General features: G+C 42.2%; 1 protein-coding gene across 8 annotated transcripts in view; it reads left to right on the top strand.

The window, feature by feature from the left end:
* The first annotated feature begins 940 nt into the window (after positions 1 to 940).
* pak4 (p21 protein (Cdc42/Rac)-activated kinase 4) overlaps positions 941 to 20,129 on the top strand; it is a 33,713-nt gene continuing 14,524 nt past the window's right edge. For 2 of the 8 annotated variants that reach the window (XM_035623716.2, XM_047335788.1), the window contains exon 1: positions 15,660 to 15,993. The gene's annotated coding sequence lies outside the window, so the exon portion shown is untranslated. The other 6 variants (XM_035623712.2, XM_035623711.2, XM_035623714.2 and 3 more) reach the window with 6 other exon arrangements.

The raw sequence follows: 20,129 nt of genomic DNA, 5'->3' as shown, positions 1-20,129 counted from the left end.
TGCAGTTGGAATCTGCCAGTGCAAGTGCCTCCGCCCAGAGAAGAAGACCATCGCTTTCCTCAGGGCTGGGGAGAAGCATACAGCAGCTGCCAGGACCAGCCTCCAAGCAGGTCATCCTCTTGGAACTTACTGTACCCTGGGGGGGACGAATTGAGGAGGCCAACGACAGAAAGAAGGCAAAGTGTACACCAAGCTGACGGAGTAGTGCCGAAGCAACTTGTGGCGTCGAGCAAGGTGTGAACAGATGGCTTAGCTGGCCAGTCCCTCCGCAGGGCCTGTAAAATGCTGGGCATCACAGAGGCCAGTAGGTGAGGGGCCATGAATTTGGCCACCTGAGGCAGAAGTTGCGTGGCTGTGGATCAGGAGAGGAGAACCGTGGGTGGGGTAGTGCTACCTGGGCTTGATCACCCCCCCGGCTGGGTCGCCTGGGTGAGGCTGTCTGATTGTTGAAACACCTGATGACCCCAGGTCACATCACTGATGATGTGTCCGGGTGCATCACAAGATGACGCATGTCCAAAGTATATCCAGGCTCAATCCAATTTCACCCCTTAGCCCTACCCCTCAGTTTTGCATGTTCACGTGTAAGGGTGGTAAGGGGTGTCTCAATTCCCTCTGGCATCGAGGGGGAGGGCTAAGGCGGAGGGCTAGATTGCCCTCCAAATGGAGACTTTCCAGATAAAAGGAGTATCCATATAAGAGTGGGTGGTAACTGTTGAGCTCAATATCTGTTGCACTTCATTATTTGTCATGTTAAGCTACTCTAACCTATTTTGTCCCAGTCAGGATCGTGTAGAATGATGACTGTTTTTTTTCCAGTGATCTGATTGGTCAGTAATTTGGACCAGTGACTCGCTTTGATCCCTTTTATCTCTCGAACTTCACCTGCTCCGGAAGAAGTTAGCCGCTCAGCATACCATGGTCATTTATCCCAGTAAGAAGAGAACCAGCTTCGCAGGACGGAAAACTCAGAGTTAGACCTGTAGTTATCTCGATAACCGCAAATCCTTCTTCGTAGTACAATCTCCACTGGCACTGTTGACTTTCCCCTTGACTGACAAATCAGAAGCCGGGAATCGGAAGCTAACTTCAGCGTCGTCTCTTGCCTTGTGAATGAACACATCCGGTCTGAAAATATGAGAAAACAGGCCTTTTTTCAAATGAATAATCAAACTCGCTCGTCCGTCATTGACCAAGAAAAAGAAAAACGCCTTGAATTTCAATTTTCATATGAAAAACAACCCACCCATTTTTTGTTTTTTTAAAACCTGTACACCCTTATTATTATCTCAGTGAAGTTTAAAAACTAAAAACAGAAAAAGGAAATCAAAACCTTCCAGAAAATGATCCAGAGACACCTGTTTTTTTTTTAAAGAAAAAAGCTTCAGTTACAACATGGTGTCACAATGAATCGCACAAATGTGAACATATGCCCTGAAAAATCCACTTTGAATTTCTTCCTACTTTTCATGTATTCTAAGTGGCTTGAGTTATTCCAAAAGCATGTCCAGTGAGTTATGAAGTGTGTTTTCTTTTTTTCATCCATGCTGGCCTGACGATACACCTTTTTGATTCGGTTTACATCACATTAGATTACGTCTGATTTCATTAGTTTACCTTTCAGGCATTTAGGTGCAATAAAATCTGGTTTGATGGGGTGCGACAAAATAGGCCGGAATATATTTTACAGTGAATCCTCTCTTTCTCCTTCTTCTTCGCCACCTTCGTCCAATCCACTTGACCCCCCCGTTCAAGTAATTATCCGGCCAGTGATCACTGACGGGATTGATGATGAAGCTCTGCCCTGCGCGATCCAATCAGGACTTTCATTACTTCAGAGCAAGATGGAAACCACGGTGAGTCCCCTCATCAAACTGCTCAGCTGTGGATCACAGCAATGTAAGAAACAGTTAACTTAAACCTCTGTCATGCTAATGTCTTTATGTCGTGGTTTTTTTGTCCACATCTTTTGAGAAAAGCAGCACACGACAGTGGGGACCATCCATGTACATTGCAGTACTAAACTTTTACCACTGAAAGGTGGTATTTCTCATGTATGAAATGTTGTTTATGAAGTAAATATCTGAAACCTTGTAGAAGCAGGTGTATTGACAACATTGCTGTATCGCGATGACAAATACAAATCTGCATTAGGACTGACAGTTTAGTAAAGTTACTATTCAAATCAAAAACGAGCTCAAGTTTTTTTTACCTGGGGCCCCTTGTTCTCCATCCCGGACACCTGGATCAGCCAGTCCTGCTTTTTTATGACCAACTGCAACTCCTGATCAATTGCAATGACCCGTTGCTGCAGCGCCTCCATTTTCTGAATGTTGGCCTCATGCTCGGCTGCCAGGCACTCCCCCAGAGCGTTGACTGTGGCCTGCAACCCCTGCAGGACGTCCTGCCTCTGCACACCCCCCTTTGCCTTTAATGTTGAGGCTGTACTAGACCCCCCATGGCCTCGACCAGGATCTCCATATCTTTTTTGGCAGTCAAAAGACTGTATATCTTATCAATTCGGTTGTGCCTCTCGAGCTCCCATCTGAGGCTTCTGATGGCCAGCTCCTCCCTCGTCTCGTTTAGCGCGGCCAGCTCCTGGTTCTCCCCCTGGAGGGCGTGGACCCCCCAGCAGAGGCTTTCCATGACGCCAGCTTGGTCTCCAGCGTACGTTGGAGTTTGTCCAGGTGACTCAAACACATAGTCCCACACACAAGAAGACAGGAGCTCTTCACCTTCGTACTGAATCTGAGCTGAACTAAAACACGTCTGCTCTTCACGACAGAGTGTAGGCCTGTAGGGCCACTTTTACAGGAAAAGGTTCAAAATATTACAATGCTGAGGTCGTAATTTATGGAGAAAACAAAGGTAATGTCACGTCACAAAACAAGGGATTACAATTACAAGAATATGGTCCTAATTTTCAGGGTTCATGTAATTTTACAGTATCAAGATCAGCCTGCAGTGAAACATCCTATACAGCAAAATATCCCTAATACATGCAGACACCAAATGTCCCCTCAGACGACTAATGTGAGAGGTCTGTTGAAAATGATTTACTCTAGTTGGTTTTTTTAGGTTTTTTTTGAAAGCTTTTGACAAAAGATGAAGAGATGCGAGAACATGTAAGGTGGTCTTGATGAAGTGTAACACTTCTGCATAGAAAGTCTTACCTCGGCTCTGGAGCTCTCCATGTCGGCTGAAATCAGGCGATGGCGGTTCCAAAAAAAAGCAGTAGAAGAGGCTGAGTCATGCGAAACATTCGACTGTGAAGTCAGCCTGATGTGAAGAAGATCACAATTTGACGTTTAAACTGTTGGCTTGGCAACGTGACCTGGACTTAAAATTTAAACCCACACACATTGTATGACTCTGGGAAATTTCACAGTACAAAAAAAAAAAATAAAAAAAAGGGAGCACAGATACAGTTATGTCACCCAACAATGCCAACATAGACCTATACACCTATACTGTCCATAAAATGTAATAGACAAAATACCTCTGTAGTAGAATATAATTAATGAAACGCCCTTTATAATTTAGCAGAGGCCAAGATGACGTCTTCAAACGTCTTGTTTTATCTAACCAACTGTTTACTGTCATATGACAAAGAGTTTTGCAAGTGATTTTTCTTTCTTTTTTTCAACACCTGCTCCAGGCTGTTCTGACCCGGCTGCCGAGTCCAGACACAAACATTCTGTAAGCGCTGCGTCATGTAAGTGAGCAGACTCAAAAACAAAACTATGCATTCATCTATTCATTAAGATTCACTCATTGGGGAAGTCCTGATCATTAGAGCACACGCAAAAAAAACTTTTCTGACAGATTGAACCTGATGTGAAGTTGGTTTTCTTGTCTGGAAACCATTGGTTCGTACCGAGCAGTGTGTACATTTGACCACTAGAGGTCAGTGTTGTACAGAATAAAACCTGTAGGTGAGGATTTAAATGCTGCCCTGAACAGTGATGTAGAATCTATATTATTAAGCCATTATGACCCACACAGTGGTTATCACGAGGTAGACATAAAGGTACGTATGAATTTGAGTGTATATTGACAATAGCTGATGATTACAGTGTTGCTCAGGCTCACGTATATGATGTTACCTTTATATTTTTAATGAGTATTAATCAGTCAGTCATATGACAGATGCGTTTCGTGTCTTTTAATAAACAACTTAACAGCAGCAACATGAAAATACTCCATTACTCCAAGTAAAAGTCCTCCATCAAAAATGTGTAACTTATATAAACGTTTTTATTGGAAAGAAACTGAGTTGCAGTGTCATAAATTACTGTGTTATTATTACTGATGTTTTAATAGGTAAAGGGCATTTTACTGTTGCACCTGAAATGAAAGTCATTTTGATGACATATCTCTTACCAAGAATGTGAAAAATCCTACACATCAATGGGTTGAATTTAGGATGACATGCTGTGTTAATTGTGATACACTAAGTGTGTCAATAATATTAACACGGTGAGAGTGTCGGATAGATTAACACAGATGTGTAATGTGTAAATATAGTTATGTGTTGATGCATATTGTTCAGATATTAACAAAACCAGCATATTTTACTCTACACATGGTTGAATACATTCAATTAAAAAGACGAGAGAAAAAACGTGGAATTATTGAGAAAATATTAATTATTTTGAACATTTTAACTCAATAACTTATGTCAATTATGTCATATAACACTTTACAAAACTTTTTTGTCAGGGTTGCTATACAACTGGTTTGTTGATGGTTGATGCATAAACGTCAAGTGGTCTTAAATAAGACGCACGAGCATAAAAGTGGTTATCAATAAAAATGTGTTTCATGACCCGCACAAAAGCCTTTATCTACCTGTGGAAGGAGATCAACTGTTTCCCTGGTTCATCTTCATCTCTTCATCTGCGGTTACCATAATAACAATCCCTGTTCTGTATGTCTGTCCCGGAGAGTCACAGTGTGAGAAACACACGTCATTTCTGAAATGTCCCCTTTAAGAGTTGACCTGATATGATCTTTTTCTGTAGCGATCTGACAGGAAATGCAAATCAGTGCATGACATTTCATAACCTCCGGCATTAAAGCCGTCAGATAAACTAAGTGGATTAAGAATTACAGTATTTCCCCCTGAACTGCGGTGGAGTACGATAATGAAGTGGCCTGAAATTGAAACTAAAGAGCGGTGCTCCTGTAAATGTACTTAGTTCGCAGTGTCATGCAGCTTGATTTGTCAAACAAAGCAACCGGCACCATTGGACATTTTTGCACTGTCTGGAATCAGTTTATGAGGCCTGCTGAAGGCAGCACTATTTCACACTGTGCATCCCTGTACTTATTGAACAAACTGTCAATAGAATCACAGCTGTCCTGCTAAGCAGTAAAAGCAGGGCAGGGCGCAGACATCGGGTTGTTTTTCCCCTCTAAAATGTGGCGTTAGCAATTACCTACGCAATAAACGATAAAGTATTTCAGGCTTGCATTTCTCGTTTAACCTGTAAAATCTGTGCTTTATACAGGTTTAATAAATAATCGATCTGCTCTGAAACGATCACAACAATTTGCCTGTTATTACTCAGTCCCGTTCTCAGTATGGGTCGGTACCCTCGCCACCACCATCATCTCCCTCCTCAACCAGCAGCTCCTCCAGATCGCAGTCAAATTCTTCACATGCTCGACTGAAAGCAGGTCACCCACTATCTTTCACACAGGACGAAGCCTGATTGATCCAATTCAGAGAGAGGCATCAAGCCCACTCTCTGGTTTTACAAGCTCCATGGATGCTCTAAACGGACCCAGAGCTGTTCCTCAGAGGGCCTCTCCTGGATTCACTTTTATCTGATCATTGCCTCTGAAGCACTGTCATTCAACTGCTCTACCTCCTCACTATGTATCCATACTGTATCTCCTCAACCTCTTAGATGACCTTTTTCTCTGTGCTGTGTTGTCCCTGAGTCTTTGGCGTTGACTCGTAGCTGTTTTCTACAGGCTGAAACCTTCCAACGTGGCCTGCTACTTTGAACTTGTTTTTGGGCGAGACATAGATATAAAATATCGTTTGCACTTGAAACATTAACATGGATCAGTAACACATGTTACATTTGGAAACCTTTTCTATGTTTTCTCATACTTCAGTCCTCCCATCTGTTTCTCTATCTCACTGTCTTCTGGTGCCCAGTCTAGTGTCAGTCCAGCTGGATACCAACATTGCCCATAGTGCCCTACCACCAGTCTCGATTTGCACTTTGTTTTTATGAAGTCCATTACAAGACACTGCAGACAAGGAACTGCAGTTTAAAATGTCCCGGTTGTGTGAGTACATTACTGCAGATTAGCTCTGTGCATGTATGTGGAAGGGGGTGAAGTGGGACCAATCCATTAATCTATGGGTGCTAATAGCAAATTGATTAGATGGGAAAGATCCCAACGCATATTTTGACCTCTTTAACCTTCTTATAACCCACTGCCCTAACAAATACAGCCTGATGATCACATTTACATATCAATTTGGTATGATTCTTTTTTTTACACTTTTTTTTGTTTGCTCTTAGTTTGATTTTCAATACTGTTGGCAGTGCAGTGCGTAAAGGATACAAGCCCATTGAGAGCCATCATCTGTTCAGACTCAATCTCATCATTAACCAGTTAAAAGCACAGTCATTCCGACAGCGGACCAGACATCCTGGTAAAAGTACAACAAACAATCTACAGAATTCAAATGATGGGTCTTACAGTAATCCTTTTATGGTTACCAACACATATTGGTACCCAAGGAAATAAAAATGGCAGATAAGGTTGCAAAAGAGGCAAAGAAGAATAATTACATTGATTTGGCAGTGAATGTAAGCAAGACATGAACCAAGAGCATTATTAAGCATAAATTGAAGGAAAAGTGCCAAAAGCAATGGGAGAATGAGAAAAAGGACAATGGTTTTGAAGAATTCAAAAGAAAAAGTGGGAGACATGAGATGTGCAGGAAGGAACAGGAGACAATAATATCAAGACTTTTTTGTTTGGTCACACTGGACTAAACAGAACACTGTTCAAAGTATGTAAACATAATATCGGTAAATGTGACTCCTGGAGAAAGAAGGCATCTGTTTCAAAGCCTCCAAAAGATACAAACATAGTTCTAAAAGATTTTCAACAAAAAAACTCAAAAGAATGTTATCAAGTCATATATAACTACCTTAGACAAAACTAATCTAATTGAGAATATGAGTGTTTTTTAATTTTTAATTTTGAAATATAGTAAACAATATCTAGCGGAATCCACTCCATACCAGTTGGTGGCGGTAATGCACCAAACTGTTGTTTGCCAACCCCCCCAAAAAACTCAAGAAGAAGAAGAATCCCACAGCGGCGCGTCGCAAAATCGGTTGCCATGGTGCTTGGCTGCAGTTTCCCGGATGTAGTATTTCCCCCATTCAACATGGCGTCGGGAAAGTGAGACTTCGGCTAATGTCACACAGTTTGCCCAAAGTTGGTCCGCTTCTGCTGTTTTAAATAGAAGGGGAGTTTAGTTCCACTCTGCGGTGGCAGCAGAAACGACGTTTTTTTCCTGGGAGTTTTGGGGTGAGTAAGCACGCTGGCTCTTAATACTGCAGTTGTGCCGTGTTGTGCACTAGCTTGTGGCGCGTCTCTGCTCCCGGTTTAGCTGCTAACAGTGGCTAACGTTAGCTGCTTTCAGGTACGGCCAGTGGTGCGGGGGAGACCGGAGACCGTCTTCTGTCTGGCCTGTGTATTGATGGATGGATGGATGTATTTGTGTGTAATGTTGAAACTACTTTGCAGTGCGTCGTAACGCGTGTTGTTTTGAGGGTATGATGAAGTCACACGGTGGCGGCGAGCCACTTGTGAAAGTTGTTGAAACAGTGAAAAGACGCAGGTCCCACTGACGAAGCTAATTTTCACGTTCGGGCCGTTTCTGTGCTAAGACCCTGTGAGCTCGCTGGGCGGCTTAAAGGCCAATCCAGGGGACGACCCGGTTCAGGTGACACACTGGCTCTACCTACCCGTCTTCACTGCCACTTCTCACGGTGCGTGTGCCCCGACAGGTTCAGCCGCCGGATCACACACACGCTGCACTTTCATTTTCACCTGTGAAGCAGAGACGGGATCGTGTGTCTCGGCCTCGCACAGTCTGGGCAGACTGAAGGAGGAAAGAGGATATTGTCTGTCTGACAGTTGATTAAGTCTCTGTCTCCGCTGCCAGACCCCACCCTTTGTCCCTGAACAACGTTGCTCCTCATCCTCTGATCTTCCACCCCTCTCTCAGCAGGTCTCATGTATCTGTGTGTTACGCTTGAGGCTTTCGTATGTGAAAAAATACATCATTTACTCAAGTCAGCAAGGCTGTGTGATTCGTGCTGGGCACACCACACATTCCTGGGATGCCAGAGCGCTGTGGTGGGGGTCACTCTTCTCCTGCACATACACACCAGACCCCAGCCCAGCAGCGAGGACTCTTTATCAATCATAGGCCCCGACACTACACATCATGATTTGCAAGTTCAGTCAAGATAACTAGAATAGAAGAGGAAGCAACAAGATGTCGGGTTGGCAGCTCATCGGGAGCCACGGGTCGGCAGATGACAAAAGTGGCACTGGTATTTGTGTCCGCAGATTTTTGAACCTTGAGAAGTTATAGTGATGCAAAGTAATGCTGTTCGTGGATTCGCTTCAACTGTCAAATTAGCAACAAAGTGAGGGATGGACCCTCGACAACAAGGCCACTGATGGATGGAATTGATCGTGTTAATTAAGTTGGGGTGGAATCTCTTAATATAGCCTCAAACTGCTTACAAGTTTCTGGTTCCATATAGCTCTTCATATCCACTCAGACACGTGCAATATTCCCTCTTTTTTGTAGAATTTTCAAAGAAATCGGCCGCAGGTCATTCCTATACAAAGCTCCATCTGACTAGAATAATCTCCCTCTTTCTCTTAGATCCATTTCCTCACTCCGCGGCTTCAGGACTTCAGGGCTTCATTATTTTCTCATCTAAAAACAACTTTTTATGCTTCCTCATTTGCCAGTCAAACTACTCCCACTGGATTTTATGCTGATGCTATTCGTTTAATTGATTTATTTCTTATCCGGGTCATTGTGTTTTTTCAGTTGAGGGCTGGGGGGGGGGCGAATGAGCGAGCTGTCTTTCGTCTCTGTTCTTGTTGTTTATGCTGGTCATGTATTGCTGTTTTTGTTTGTATATATGTGTTGGATAAATTTATTTTGTGTTAATGGGACCCCCCACAAGATGGTGCATTTCAAGGGGCTATCCTTACAGTAAATTCAAATTGAATTCAAAGAGCTGTAAAGCTTGGTGGAAGTTGTCAAACAATTCAGATTGTCAGCTGTGAAGTGTACTAATTGAACATGAAAAACAAACAAATTGAAACACTCCTCCATCGCATAAATGTTTTCCATATCTGTCATGGCCACACAAGCATTAAGTATTTTGCTGCCCAAACAGGAGGAAAACACTGTAACTCCGTATTGCGAACAATGGGCAGAGAATTCTGCCGGGGTCCCATGCTGTCAATACTTTTCTAAATAAATTGGTAAGTGAATATTAAACTTCATGCTGCTGTGCGTTTAACTATTTTGCCAAGGGCACCATGTGATGTTTTGTATAAACTTAGTTTTCAAGCAATATGCTTTTTCCCCCCTTCTCGTCCAGACATGAGGCTTCAATTAGCTCTGTGCACCCCTCCCTGCTATCCAGTTATTTCCTATTTCCTATTAAAATTAGACTCTTAGCTATGGTCTGCCAAATTCACTCACAAGTCAGTCCGTGTCCCATGGTTGATTCACTAGTATCAAAACTAAGAAATTGATTGGGAAAATGAGCTGCGTTTGAGACGCCACATTCTGGGAGCAAAGTGAACAACAGCAACATTTTCAGCTTGAAGGGAGCCATTGAAGATGTGGTTACACTCTTAATAGTTCAAACATAGGGTGTTTATCACAGGAGAAGTCAAGTCACGAAGGCGGAGACAGTCGGAACTGTAGATAACTGTCGACAGGCAAGTCCAGCAGGGGGCAGAGCTGTTGGGAGGAGGGGTGTTATCATTAGTTTGATGTGAGTTGACCTCGGGGTCCATCGGGGAGAGGGAGAGAGGGACAAACACAGCTGCAATTCACACAGCTTTCACATCAACATATGAGATGGCAGCTGAGGCTAAAGCTGTGAATGGTCGTATGAACAAGCTCCATGCACATTGGAGTTAGTGTTTGCAGTGCGTGGTAGTTTATTGTCAGACATTGTTGGTTCCATTTTCTGCTTCAGTTTCCTTGTTATTAAAAGTGTGGAAAGAGAAAATAAAATTATCCGGCTGTGCTGCACCATTGTTCGGACATTGGTCCAATACAGATTGCATGTCATTCTATGTGTTTGTATATATTCTTTTCCTGATAGATTACACATTTAGCCAGTTTCTCTATATGTAGGTGATTTTTTTGTTCCTTTTTCTTTTACAAATTAAGAAAAATAATATTTGAATCAAAGCTTGACGATACCTTGAGGCATACAGCTTACTAAACACAGTTATTGGATTGTGTCAATATTATAATAGTCTTTATTATTATTATTATTACCATTATTATCATAATAATTATTTATTGTTATTATTATTTTCTGGGAAATATCGACATGCATGGGAAAGATTTTCATGATTCAAATTGTCTGATATTTTTTAGCACATTATTTAAATACGGTGACACATGGAGAAAAATGAACATGTAAAATTGTACAGTAACCAGACCTCTGCTAGTTATAGGGAGAGAAAGCGAACGAGCTGCTGATAAGACTTGGTGATTCGTTTGAACATGTCACTTTAATCTCTGGTAATTAATGATGGCCATTCATAACCATGTCTTAATTTGTTTCATCACATGAACAAATAAGTGGTACTTTTCCTCATTGTGTCCTTGTTGGTTGAGTTTATGCTGCAGAGCATGAGCAAACATGGAAACATTAAGTCTCTCATCTTCCTCCTGGTATCAGATTTCACAGAAAAAGATGGCATTGGCTAAAAACGGTGTGTGTGAGAGTTTGAGCGAGAGAGAGGGAAAGAGAGCAAAGATGCGTCCAGATAGGTGTGGGAGCTTTTGGAGAGTCCAGAGAGTGAAGGGTGGAGGCCAGGTGCTGAGCCAACACTGGGCCAGATTCAGCAAAAAGAAATAAAGAAGACAGATCTGTTGAGAGAAAACAGCAGTGGAGCACTGAAAGTAAAAACTCCGCTGCTCCACCTCAAAAAAACATTTTGGAAAAGAGAGCAAGAAGAACTTGTGTGGATGAACTTTTCTTTCATACTCTCTGTCTCTTGTTTTGTTTTTGGTTAATGTCTGCTGAATTCCTTAATTTCTTTAATGATCTTGGACAAGATAAATTAATAATCTAACCATACATATTACAGCATTTTAAGACAAATTCACATAAAATGGCTATGCTTGCTCCTTGACATTTCCTTTAAAATTCAACCCATCCAAAAAAAAACAACAACTTTAAAGTGCCTGCAGACAGTGGATCAAGATTAGCTGACTGGAAACAGATTAAATAAGTCCTGGGTGGGGAAGAGAAGGGTTAGAGGGGGCGGGGGACCTACATTATGAGTCTTCCCTGTAACGGGGAGAAAGGACCAGGCTTATTGCCTTGGAGGAAGAACAAAAATCCTCTGTGGAATGACTGCAGCAGCCAACATCAACAAAACCCTCTAGGTGCTCAGGAACAGAGGCAAGAACACCGTATGAATAAAATAATATTCAATATATCATAACAATAACTGACCTATGTTAGCCATTTAGTTTCAACCACCAAATCAGGGTTTCAGGCGAGCTTTGTGTAATTTTCTTTAGATCTGAAACAATTAGTCCATTAATGAATTTACAGAAAGTAAAGTAACTATTTTGATGATAAATTATTCATTTACTTTATAACTTTTTCTGCTTCCAACTCCTCAAATATGATATGAATATGATGATTTGCTTCTACTCCCTGGTTTATTTTACGGTAAATTGAACATATTTGGATTTTGAACAGACAAAGCAAGCTTTATTAAATTGTGATGGCATCTTGCACTGTTGTTGTTGACATTTTATAGACCAAGACAATAAACCGAATGAAACAGTCCCTGCAGCCCAAAATTGCTCTCATTGTTGGTCACGGTTTTACCCACCGGTGGAGCCTTGTATAACAATACTCAGTTTGCTCTTTCCCTATTTGTCTTGTTCTTTGAATCCAGCAACAGTGAGGAGTTTTTGTTCTTGTGTTTGCATGAACAGTTGTTTTCATTTCAGCTGGGAAAAAAAAAAATCAAGCTTGGGCCTGCACCTCCATGGTGACGCACACAATACAGAGAGTTCTGGATCATGGCGGCTGTGTATCGCCTCAGTTGTACTGGTGTTGCAATGCAAGAGAATGGACTAATGTTATAGTGGGAGCCGAAACAAGAGGGGGAAAAGGCGTTTTTTGTTTGTTTAAAAAAAATGTCACTCTAATAATGCGCAAAGATTCCGGATGATGCATGCAGGTCTTTTGTTGCAGCTCTCTGTCTGTAAATAGATGCACTTTTATTTCTCAAGACCCTGCAATTGAATCACGTTCCATTATCATTCATCCTTTTGAGTTTGATCAAAACATAAAAAATGTTATGCTATTTTCAAAGAAGGTTCTAGATTTTCTTAACCAGTCCAAGAAGGGATCTCTGAGGGAACTACTGGAAAACTGGAATATTTTTTGACATGACAATGTCCAGAGTCAGACTTTGAATATTTGTCACTTAGCTGTTGAAGAAGGAGGGAAGTGTTTAATGATCACTTTCCTTGACATATTTTCACAGCCAGTGTTACAAGGATTTTTAGCGCCTGGTCGCAATTTCTTACCTCCACTGTGTCTCTAATGTGAATAACATTCACACGTCTGCTGTGTTTGGCCGAATGTCTTGCAGACAGTTCATCTCCAACCCCATGATGGAGCGATGACTGGCCCCGCTAATGACAGGGAAGATTGACGTGTTGTGTGTGACTTCTTTCACAACAATGTTACCTCATTGTGTCTGTTTTCAACAACATGCCGTCACTGCGCTGGTGCAGCAGCTGATGGCTGATGCTAGGCTGTGTTTTATAGTGCACTTTGATCTTTAACATAACCCTAACGTTGCACAACGTCAGATTGTACAGATCACCATATATCTGCCTCGCCTTAGGATGTTAAAGATCATAAGTACACACAGAAGAGACACTCAGATTTTGTACGTCATGTGGTGATGGCCACTTTTATCATTCATGCTCGGGGTTGATGCCTCACCTTAACACCAATAAATGACCATAGCTCTTTAGCCAGCCGGTGTACTTGTTAGTGAGGGGGGACGTCCACTTATCTCATCCTTCAACCCAGTAATCACCATTAACAATCAGTAGACTTGTCATGTGACTTTTTGATCTCTGTTTTGAGATAATAAAAAAAGGTTGTTATGTTGGGGATAATTGTACTTTAAATTGAACTTCAGACATTTTGAAATTGGCAGTGCCTGACAATTCCTCTCGATTGCCCAACCCCAACATGTACAGTCAAATCCTTTCTCCAAACCTTTACTGTGCCAAGCCTCAGACTAGTTTCCTTCTTATGTTTATTTCAATCCAAAATCGATTGAATTGGGTTACAATTTGTCAGATTTCTTTTGTGAAACTGTCACTAATTGTCAAATATACTTCAGACAGCTCGTATTTTGGATGCCTTGTCTTAACTGTCTCAGAACCTTTCTTAGTGTTTTATATATATTTTTTCTATTGCACCAGTGTTTAAATGCTTTTTCATTCTTTTTTTGAGGTGACATAACTTCCATTTCATCCTTGAACTTGGGTAGCTCATGAACTTGACAAAAATATTTCTGTCTCGGTCTGTATCAGTGCAGGCAAAGATCCAAAGTGTTGTGTGCGTGTGTGCGTGTGTGTGTGTGAGCAAGTGAGTGAGCTGAAATCTGCACAAAATAGCTTGTGTTTCCGACATTTCTCTCTCTCTCTCTCTCTCTCTCTTTCTCTCTGCTGCCTTTATCATTGACCTTTCCACATTCCACAACCTGCTTCTGGAAGTCAGCCCTTATTGGCTGCAAGACTGTGTGCTTTGTTTGAACTCTGCCTCGGGATTGGCAGATTGGTTGCGTTTCTGGCTCTTGATACATTGAATTGACCTGTTCCTGATGTATTTTTTCTCTCCAAGGGACGTCAACAAGCCTTTTTGAAGCTAACACCTTGTAGTCTCTTAGATACTATATAATAGATAATGAAGCAAATAGATATGTCCCGCAGTTCTCCCTTTAGCTGGCTTTGAAAATGAACTGTTATTAGAAGCTGTGTTTTGCTGTGAAGGTTGGTTTATGCAATATTAAAGCATGATGGTTTATTTTATTCATTCAGTTACAGATTCCCTTACATTTAGCGGAAATACCTTTTATGATGATTGTAAAGTTAGTCATTAGTGTGTCAATAAGACATCCATAAAAACTGGTATACTGCATTTTATTTTACTTGGGAAGCCACTCGGAGCCCCGTGGAGTATAATAGGTATCTTATATCTCCTGGTTTAACTGGATGTCTGTTAAAGCCATGAAGGGGCTTTTTATATTGGCAGCACTTCCAGCAACAAGGCAGACACAAAGTCAAAGATCTATTCCTTTTCCCCAGGAAGTGGGGAAATGTTTATGTATGTGATTAAACCGACAACGCTGCAATGATTCCTCGATCACAGTTGCCCACATCATCATTATTTGCGTTCACGATGATGTGTCTTTTTCATTTGGCCATGGCTCACTATCTCTGTGACTTTGGTGATATAATATGTTTATGTGAGCAGGTCGACATGGTATTCCATAATATCCTGCTGTTGTCTCAAACTGCCAAAAATAGCAATAGTTGTTGAGCCAAAGTGAGTCATTACAGAATCACTTTTTTTTTTAAATACATTTTCTTATTTTCATTATTAGATAAATGTATCACTTAAGATACCATTTTCCTGAAATCGTGTATCGACGTGGTGGAAAATACTGTCAAACTATGATACAAATGTCGTTAAATGAATGTGTTTTATGAATAATCAAGGCCACATCTCTATTAACATGGTCTTAATATTATTAATCATTTGTATTTATATAGCACCTTTTAAGAAGCAGCTTCACAATGTGCGTTCGCATAAAAACAACACCAACAATACAGTTTCCGGGGCGCGCACACAATAACACAGAAGAAGAAGAAGAAGAAGGGAAGATAAAAAAAAAACAACAGGAAGAGTACGAGATAAAAAAAAACCTGTTTGAAAGCAGATATGAAGAGACGACATCACGTGATAGCAAGTCGGTAGAAAGGGACTTAATGTCCGATTCGTTTAACGCCACGGGGACAGATTGGTTTGTAACGTGTGTCTGACGAAACAGAACACTCTGAAACTCGACTGGGGCCATTTCTTTGTAATCCCAGTTTCCTAACAAGTTCTAGACATGTGTCACGACTAACCGAGGAAACGACCAGCGGGCGGATCGATCGTGAAGCAGCGGGCGTCTCTCACGGGCAGACTCACAACGGTCTTGACAACTATTTATAACTTTTGACAGGACCCCGCCCCCCCCCGGTGACGTCACGATACTGGGCCGCTCTTTTGCTGAAACCGGAGGAATGCGACACACTTTGTGTTTGCAGCGCCGAGCGACAGCACCGTGGAGTCTGGACGCGTGTGCGCGCGTGTGTTTATCTCTTATCGTGGCCGTTTCGGGTTGTTGTTGTTGTTGTTGTTTTTTGTTGTTGTTTTGTTGCGATCACGTAACGACGCGTCCGACGAGCCGGACCGAGTTGAGTATCTTCGCGGAAACAGCGTCGCTCCCTCGTCCTCCGCCGCGTTTCCGACATGAGATCAGGTGGATCGCGTGTCGGCCGCTGGCTGGACAAAGAGGAGCCGCGACTGTAACAACAACAACAACAACAACAACAACAACAACAACAACAAAGTGAGTATCCGCCGACACGTTTCATCCGTCGCCACACGGACACTGGTTATGTGTCGCGTGTGAACGAGTTGAGGGTAAAAAAAAACCCAACAACCTTCTGGTGCTGCGTTTCTGGGACGTTTGGAAAAGTTAATCTGCGCCTGCACAAAAAGTCCCACAGCAAGGATTAACTGTGAGTCAGGGGGGGGAATCAACATAACAACTGTATTGTTTGCCTGGCGTGAGGGCTGATAACTGTGACAGCGACTGCTGGGAGCCGACTGTCTGTGTGTGACTGTCTCTCTCTGTCTCCTCCCTCCCTCTTTCTCCCCGGTGCCATTCAAACCTCTGATCATATTTCTCCCGTCAAGACAGCTGTTGGACTCGGCTGTCCGGGTCATGTGTCTCTCTGTGCACGAGTGTAGGTGACACATGGAGATGGAGGCGGGTGGCGGTGGGAATGTGCTGTTGTCGTCAGGCTCAGTAGGAAGTTTGGTACTTGTGCTCTCGTGCGCAGGAAGTTTGTTCCATGCATTTTTAGTTTTATTTTGGTTGTTCAACAAAAGAACTTCCTAGTCTGAGATAAACATAGAGAGGATGGGCCTCCACGTGCTTGATAAGCGATATCTGCTTGTTCTTGTTTCAGCTTCAAAGAATGTGGTTGCGGAACCTCTGAGATATCTGTTATTGTAGAGCATATGATTTAGTTCTGAATGCTGGTTTGGATCCAATGTCAAGATTGTGAAATGCATGCACAGCTTTGGTTGTCTCTGTCACTGACACCGGCAGGTCAATGGTTAATTCCCCAACTCCTCCAGTCCGCATACCGAAGTGTCCCCGGGCAAGACACTTCAACCTAAGTTGCCCCCCGGCGGCTGTGTGAGAAAGATGTGTGGCAGCAAAAGCGCTGTGTGTAGAGAGGTTGTGTGAATGGGTCTCTTATCCCACCAGTGCTTCGGGCGGTCGATAACACTTGTGCAGCGCTATATGAATACAGTCCATGTAACATTCACAAAGCAAATATTTAAATTCTCCCTACACATTTAGTTGATTTGATTTTCTCTCTTGAGTTGTACTTCTCATAATTGTGGTCATAGATATTAATAGAGATAATTCTCATCTGTATCAGTTACCATCAGTGTACTGATTTCAGGTTGCTCCTCAGTGATTATTGTTTTTCCAGAATATACAATGAGGTATGGTTTGCATCACGGTCACTCCATCAAAATGTCAACTCCAAACATTTCGTATTTCACTTCTTCGGTCATGAGATGAGTTTCTGATATGCGGTCCCAGCTGATGTCGAACATGTAAGAGTGATAACTATTGAAAGCCCAGGTTCTCACTCCCGTGTTGACAAGCTGTGTGAGGCAGGACTCTGAATGACGAGGAGCATACTCTATGAGTGTGATGATGTTGACCAGATGGTCCTCTGGGTGCATCTGCTCTAAAGAAAGGACTTACAGTCGCTTTTTCCCGTTGATGCGTGGGACATCTTGTAATGCCAACGTCAGCTGGCCATCAACTCGTCAGCCGGTTATTCCGCTCAAGTTCCCAAAACGTCAACCTTCCATCAAAGCAGCTGATAGCCAGCCGAACCGTTCCGTATCTTAACCGACTCATTAACTGTTATAGTAGACAGATGTAAGCAGACCCACTGTGCAGCATGGATGCCTCACATGCAGTTTGGTGAACAAGCATCGGCCTGGTTACAGCAGTCAGTAGCTCCAAGGTCAAACAGTGTACAGTGTGTTTGCACAGCCCTTCATAAATCTGGGAACATGGAGAGAAAGAGAAAGAGAGAGTGTTGTTGTCCTGTGTGTGTGTGTGTGTGTGCGTGTGCGTGTGTGTGTGTGTGTGTGTGAGTAGTGAGAGAACAGGCTATTAAGTATCTCTACTGATTCAGCAGCAGCAGCAAGCTAATGTAGGAGCACCACAACAACAATGGTAACCTGAAATATGCTGCTGCTGCCTTGGTATTTTTTCTTTCTTTATTTACCTGTGTAGTTGTTTCTCATTTTTAATGTGCTCCAACCTTAAAGGACCACTTAGGCAAAAAAGTATGCTAAATTAACATAGTGAATTTCTGCCATTTTAATATTTCTGTCTTGACAGGTAACTTTGTGTATTCTACCAGCTGCTTTGTTAGGTGACCAGCCATCATTCAGAGGCTATTCATTGTCTCAATTCTGGAAGTGGTCGGCTGTAAAATAATGAGATTTTACACTCCTGGTTGCCTGTATGTAAAACAAAGAGGGTTTCTATGTGTTGATTCAACTTATTCCCAAGCATTGGTATTTTGCAATAGACACAGGGTCTAGTCAGAAAAACTTAATGGCCTCTGATTTGTGGTAAATAAATAATTTTCTTCAAATTACATATTCAGAATACTGAAATTAAGAATCAGTATCCTCCCTGTTATGTTTTGAGTGACTATAACTAGGTGGTTTGTAAATAAGTTTTTTAATATAATGAAAGGGATGATCTGCTCAAACAGCTACAGTGGCTGGTCTCCACAGATTCAGTTTTTGCTCATGTTTTTCATCATACAACTGCAAGCTAACAAGTCATTATATGGGTTTATTTGCTTTGTCACATGTTGGTGTAATAAGATGAAATCCTCCATGGCTATAGAAGATTTATTTTGGCTTTTTGAAGTGTGTTTACATTGGCCCTCTCAACCCCGAGGCTTTTCAGTGTCCTCTTGGGAAGATAAATATGTATGGTTTGACTCAATGGAGCCACACAAAAAATCATTAGAGTGGAGGGAGGAAATGTGTGGTCCACCCTCTCTGTCATTGCCAATTAAGTTTTTTTCAAAGTAATAGTTTTTTTTTAAAACTTTTCCTTAACTATGATGGGTTGTGGCCAATATGATGGGGTAGGTTTAGGATTGCTTTTAGTGATCAAGAAGAAGAATCGAAAATGATGTTACCCAATAAATTCACTGCCCTCATGAATTTGGATCTGGTTTGTATACAGAAGTGTTTCATATTCAACTGTATCATTGCAGCTAAACGGTGTTGTTGTGACTGATGGTGTCTTTCCGAGTGCGGACCACCCATGTGCAATACTTGAATCAGGCCAGAGGACAGCAGCTTCATCCAGAGCTCATCAGCCTGGCTCTGGCCCGCTGACCGGACAGGCTTTCTCACTGTTCAGCCAGGCATACATGAGCCGCAGTGGAGCAACACAAGGAGAGGAGAGGGGGGTTGGGGGGTGGGTGTTGGTGGTCAGGAGAGAGACAGGGAAAATGGGAGAAGGGTGGGAGACTGTGAAAGAGGGAAGGAGTGCAGGGAGGGAGAGATTGAGGGGAACGGCCGGGGTAGAGGGAGACTGGGTAGATTGAGGGTGGGGGTGATAAGAGAGTGGCGGATTTTGAGTGGGAGGGAGGAGGAGACGGCAAAACTATTACTACTGTGATTTTTGTTCTTGTTTTGTTCTCTGAGAGGAGGGGCCCTTTTAAAGCTTGTGGTTTAATCTGTGTGTGTGTGTGTGTGTGTGTGTGTGTGTGTGTGTGTGTGTGTGTGTGTGTGTGTGTGTGTGTGTGTGTGTGTGTGTGTGTGTGTGTGTGTGTGTGTGTGTGTGTGTGTGTGTGTGTGTGTGTGTGTGTGTGTGTGTGTGTGCGCGCGCAAGAGAGAACATTAACACTGCTCGAGTGGGTGGCTGGGTGCAGCAGTGTACTTCTTTTTTCTGTTTTAGACTCAGCTCTCTGTAAGATTTTATATGTCTGGAGCCAAATCTTATTTACAGAACATACATTTGAACTTCACCTCCTGATCTGTGTGAACCTTTACTGTCACACACAGGTAACAACTTAAGCAAAATACTCCAGACCTACAGGAACAATGTGGAAAAAACAATTTGTCCCAACATCTTAATCTCAAGTATTAAATACATTTAATTTCATCCTGTAAAATGGTTTAACATTGCATTGTGTTCTGTATTTGTCAGGAAACAAACTCGGTTGCATTGTCAGAACTTGCAGATTTATTTGTAGATGATATTTCTTTTTTTTTTCTTTTTTTTTTTTTTACAGTAAAAGATCAGAATCCAAACGGAACATGCAGAGACTTGTAATCAACCCTGATAGAAATGGGGCGTTCAGTCAGCTCCACCAATGGTTTGTGTGCTTGCTGTCTGAGCGATTGGACGGT

This window comes from Scophthalmus maximus, chromosome 11 (genome assembly GCF_022379125.1).
Source record: "Scophthalmus maximus strain ysfricsl-2021 chromosome 11, ASM2237912v1, whole genome shotgun sequence".
In the NCBI taxonomy this organism is placed as follows: domain Eukaryota; kingdom Metazoa; phylum Chordata; class Actinopteri; order Pleuronectiformes; family Scophthalmidae; genus Scophthalmus; species Scophthalmus maximus.
This window is presented reverse-complemented; position numbering and strand designations above follow the sequence as displayed.